Source organism: Schistocerca gregaria, chromosome 5 (assembly GCF_023897955.1).
Source record: "Schistocerca gregaria isolate iqSchGreg1 chromosome 5, iqSchGreg1.2, whole genome shotgun sequence".
Classification (NCBI taxonomy): domain Eukaryota; kingdom Metazoa; phylum Arthropoda; class Insecta; order Orthoptera; family Acrididae; genus Schistocerca; species Schistocerca gregaria.
In genome coordinates this window covers 125,583,378-125,589,254 of record NC_064924.1, presented here as the reverse complement: position 1 = coordinate 125,589,254, position 5,877 = coordinate 125,583,378, and the positions used below count along the sequence as shown (strand labels likewise).

General features: G+C 41.7%; 1 pseudogene; it reads left to right on the top strand.

The window, feature by feature from the left end:
* Nucleotides 1–613: 613 nt before the first annotated feature.
* On the top strand, nt 614–731 carry LOC126274471 (5S ribosomal RNA; annotated as a pseudogene).
* Nucleotides 732–5,877: the final 5,146 nt, after the last annotated feature.

The window sequence follows — 5,877 nt, the reverse complement described above, 5'->3', positions numbered from 1 at the left end:
CATGTCCAAAAGAACAGATACCATCTTCATATATTATATGCAAAGTTGTTGGCGGCAGTAGAATCGCGTGACAGTGAGCTTCAAATGTCAGTTCTCTAAATTTTCTAAATAGCGTTTCTCGGAAACAGCGTCGCCTTCCCTCCAGGGATTCCGATCTGAGGTCCCGAAAGAAATCTGCAAGACTTACGTGTTGCTCGAACTTAGCGTTAACAAATCTAACGGACCGGCTTTGAATTGCTTCGATGTCTTCATTGAACCCGACATGGTACTGATCCCCAAAACTCGAGAAATACTCAAAAATAGATCGCACGAGCGATCCGTATGTGGTGTCCTTTACAGGTGAACCACTCTTTCCTAAAATTCTCCCAATAAACCGAAGTCGACCATTCGCCTTCCCTGTCACATCTGTCACTTGCTGATTCCATTTCATATCGCTTTACAACGTTACGCACAAAATATTTAAACGACTAGACTGTGGCAAGCAGGACAATAGCATTATTGTATCCGAACATTAAATATTTGTTCTATGAATCAACATTTACCTTTTTCCACATTTAGAAATACCCTCCTAGCCTCCTTCACTGATTTATTAACTTTCGTAATCAAAGTTGCTGCCAACGGCCTTGCCGCAGTGGCAACACCGGTTCCCGTCAGATCACCGAAATTAAGCGCTGTCGGCCTGGGTTAGCATTTGGATGGGTGACCATCCGGTCTGCCGAGCGCTGCTGGCGAGCGGGGTGCACTCAGTCCTTGTGAGGCAAACTGAAGAGTTACTTGATTGAGAAGTAGCGGCTCCGTTCTCGGAAACTGACATACGGCAAGGAGAGCGGTATGCTGCCCACATGCCCTCCATATCCACATGCAGTGGCGGCTATGAGCTGAGGATGATGTCCTGTTCGGAAGGAGTTTTTTTTTCTTAAATCATAGTTGCTATAATGACATCATGATCGCTAATTCCCGTTTCTGTACTCAGAATGTCCATGAGGTCCGGCCTATAAGTAGCTACAAGCTGTAATATATTTGCATTGCGTATGACTGCCGAATTGGCGGCTCGAGGTAGTTTTCAGAAAACGTGTTCAATAGTATTTCGCATAACTGTCTGTACCTCCCTCAGTGAGTACATAGACGTCCCAGCCTATACTCGGTAAAGTCGTATCCAACTAGTATTACATGATCAAGATGTTTACTCGCTACTGACCGTAGACTTTCTTTGAGTGACTCTAGAACCATCACAGCGGAATCTGATGGCCGGTGATAATATCTCCTGCTGCACGCCACCAAATATCTTCGCTGTCACACTCAACTTCGAGCTCAATAGAGACCATGTTTCTGTCAATGAACTCTCCCCCTGCTACGGCCTCTAACCTGTCATTCCGATATCGTTCCATGACTCGCTAATATATTAATGGACTGAGATCCGCCTCGATTGCGAAAAAACACCTAGTGTTTACCTAGGTTTCGGTGTAGATAACTACACCTTCTTCAGAACAATAAACTCAAAAGTGTCTATAAAGACCTTTGTCAATAATTAAAAGCTCAGCATAGCTATATATTTATAAAAGAAAAAGATGACACATAAAAGTACATGTGAACAAAGTCAAAAGAATAACTTAACTTAATGGTGTACACTCCACCTCACATCAGCATGTGTTCGATGGGCCGTGTCCCGTCGCAAACTGCGGCAACCAAACGGTAGCTATGCTTACCAGCTAGACACGCTATCTATGCACATGCGCAAGAAATACGTTGATCCACGTTTGGGAATATACGGGCTTTCTCGTATTTTTATGCGCACGCGCATTAAGTAACTTCCTATTTCTTGCGCATGTGCATAGATAGCGTGTCTAGCTGGTAAGCGAGCTACCGTTTGGTTGCCGCAGTTTGCGACGGGACACGGCCCATCGAACACATGCTGATGTGAGGTGGAGTGTACACCATTAAGTTAAGTTATTCTTTTGACTTTGTTCACATGTACTTTTATGTGTCATCTTTTTCTTTTATAAATATATAGCTATGCTGAGCTTTTAATTATTGACAAAGGTCTTTATAGACACTTTTGAGTTTATTGTTCTGAAGAAGGTGTAGTTATCTACACCGAAACCTAGGTAAACACTAGGTGTTTTTTCGCAATCGAGGCGGATCTCAGTCCATTAATATATTAACAAACGATTGCTGACGCGCTGCAATGTTGAAGGTTCTTAAACTCGCTAATATCTTAGAGCTTTCGACCTCGTGTTTCAGCCAGCTCTCGGTCCCACGAATAATTTGAGCGTCATCAATGGACATTGAAGCGTTAGCTATGTAGCTGGTTGTACAACTGTGCTACAGAGTGAATGAGTTTACACGTACTAAATCGGAAGATTAAACCTTTTAAACAGAAAAATAATCACGATATTTAGTAACTGTAGTATGAGGAAAACACACGCTTAACTTGCCGCTCTGTAGATGTATATCAGCAGAGAGCTGGAGCCAGTCTGTATACCACCGTACGAGCAGTAATTTCTTTTATCTTTGTGGCTCTTACGCGAAATTTACGTTGGTGGAAGTAGAATCGTTTTGCAGTCTACTTCAAACCCCGGTTCTCTAAATTTTCTCAATAGTGTTCGACGAAAATAAAGTCGTCTGCCGTCCAAGGATTCCCACTTGATTTTACGAAGCACATCTGTAGTACTCGCTTATTGATCAAACCTACCGGTATCAAAATTAGCATATCCACCTCTATACTGCTTTGATCTCTTCCTTTAATGCGACCTGCTGGGGATTTCAGTCACTCTAAGCAGTACTCAAGAATGGTTCGCACTAGTTTTCTTCACACGTTCTCTTTCCAGATGAACCACAATTACCTACAATTCTCCCAGTAAGTCGAAATCGAGCATTCATATTTCCTACTACCAGTCTTACGGAGTCGTTCTGTTTCACATCGCTTTGCAGCGTTACACCCAAATGTTAAACCTAAGTGATTGTTTCCATCATTACACAAGTTATGCATTAATTCAACATTATATGGGATTCTTTTTCCTGCCATTCTGCTTTACTTACTTTTCTCTACATTTAGATAAAACTGCCATTCATCACACCAACTAGAAATATTGTGTAAGTCATCTTGTATTCCCTTACAGTCAACGACGGCAGCTTCCCGCGTACAACAGCACCAGCAAAAATGAGCTGCACATTGCTATTCACGCTAGCCGTGAGATCATTTATGTGTATAGTGATTAAGAGGTGTCCTCTCACACTTCCCTGGGGCACTCCGTATAAAACCCCAGTCTCTGAAGACTGCTCGTTATCGAAGATATACTAGAAATTTTACCTCTGGCGATTACTTGAAATGAAAATAACGACAAACCTTAATATCTAAACTGGCGACACCGATGTAGGCGAAATGAAGGAATGGTTTTACAGCGGGAGCAAAACGGCACATGATGGTCGAAGTAAGGACGTCGCAAGGAGTAGACAAGGGCAGGCAGAGAGGTCATTCCTGGCCAAAAGAAATGTACTCGTATTACCCATCGGCCCTAATTTCAGGAATAAATGTATGAGAATAAACTTTGGGCCACTCCGCAAACTGTGGGGAAACCACAAAAGACGAGAATCGAAGCCTCTGAAATACCTAGCTACAGAAAGGTATTGAAAATTAGGTGAACTGATAAGGAACTGGGACGTTTCTTGCGTTTTTCCGAATACAGGAACGTGTGGAAAACATTGACATCAAGAAGGAATAGTGTGATAACTATACATTAATATATCAGAGTACAACTTTCATGGCACTTGACGAAGCTATAGAGCTTAAAACCTGGAGAGGAACGCAGAGATTGAAATAGTCTAACAAATAATCGTGGACGATTTGTGCAGATACTACTCTGAGATGAACAGGTTGCCACGGAAAGGAATTAGTGGCGGGCAGCATCATATTGGTCAAAAGACGGATGAAAGAAATTAAGGTGAAATATGCCAAGTCGCACCGTGATAATACCCGAAATAAGCACACATGCGTTCCCCGCTTGAGATTACGCAAACTTCTTTCAATGTTTTTCATCTGTAATAAATCATAGCAGGTCCAAAGAACTAACACGAAAACCCCAATTTTTGTTTAAATACAGGTTCAACTACCACTCGCAACATTTTTATAGCAGTTTCGTGAAACAGGTCTGGAGTTTTAACTATGGTGTGTTTCGAATGTCTAAAATAAGAAAAGACGAGTATACTCTGCTATTTGTTGGGTGCTTGCAGCAGCGACAATCAACAGAAAGGGTCACATATTTAACAATAATTTCTACTGAAAGAAAAACCCTACGTATTAAACCTTCACGCCAAGTTGGACGAAATGACGTTCCAGCAATGAACGCCACGAAAGATCACCAGTCAGGAGATTTTGGGTAGGAGTAGATGGTTACCCAAAGTTTCCTGGATTCAGAGAAAAACGTCTACCCGAGGCCTGCTCCAACATTCTTTTGCAGTTAATTTCCTAGTGTTGTTAGGTTAATGAGTCTATTACAAATTATGGTACTAGCCTTTTTGGAAACATACCGGGGATCGACTTTGTTGTTGTAGATCAACGTAATTTACTACCGCAGTTGGATCGAAAAATTTTTGCTATGTGCAGATGAGGTATGACGTATTTTCATAAAAACAAACGCAAATGTATTTCTACTTTACTTGAATTACAACTAAAGTAAGTAATTAGCTATACGGCGTAGCAGTCCGTAGTGGACTGCTGGCTGTATCGTTTCGTAGGAGTCACTCATCTTCTTTCAGTATTTGGCAAATTGTGAGAACTCGGACTGAGTCAACCACATACAGATTTGAACTACTGTCATTAAAATTGTATTATCTGAAATTCAAAAGGACTGGAAATGACTGAAATTGAAAAGTAATGACTCAGAATGTTTTATGTGAAAACTCTTAAAGCTTTTTAAATAAAAAAAACGATTTTAACAGGCTACTTCTTTATTCTTCGTGTCTACATATTTGCAGCCCTCTGGCACTAGAGGGCACCGAATTGTAGAATGTAACATGGTGGTGCGTAACATAACTATGTCGGAGAGTGGGAAACATTGTGCTGTAATCGAGTTTGGAATTCGAAGAGTTCGTCCACAGATGGAACACCCTGTCATTCACTATGACAATGACAGACCACTCACAAGCGCTCCAACACCTGCCAAAATTCCTAGCCCTTGTGTTCACTGTCATTGATCATCCTACATACAGTCCCACTTTGACCCATCCGAGCTTCATCTGTTTCCGATACTTAACGAACAACTTCGGGAACTTCACTTTGGTAGTGATAAAGCGGTGCAAGCAGAGGTGAGACTGTGTCTCTGTTAACAAAGTCGAACATTCTACAATGACGGTATCAACGAACTGGCCTCTCGTTGGGAGAAATGTGTTCATCACCTGGGTGACTATGTTGAGAAATAAGTAACAAAATCAGAGAAGAAAGAAGAAAAAGAAAGAACAGCCATACACAAAACAAATCCTGACCTAATCATTCTACCTGCAGACAAAGGCTCCACCACTGTTGTTATGAATCGCACTGACACCTTGCAGAAGACCTCTGTCAATTGCCTGATTTCTCCACCTATAAACCTTGCCGCAGTGATCCCATCCCAAACCTCCAACAAAAACTTCAATCCCTACTTAAAGCCTTAAGCCCTTTCCATAACATTTCCCCTGAATCCATTTTCCTCCTCATCCCTATGACATTCCACACCTCCACGTTCTATATGCTTCCCAAATCCACAAATCAAACAGTCCTGTACACATAATTGTGGCTGGTTATTATGCCCCCACTGAAAAATTTTTGGCACTCATATAGACTGACACCTCCAACCAGTTGCCCATAATCTAGCCTCCCACATCAAAGACACCAACCACATC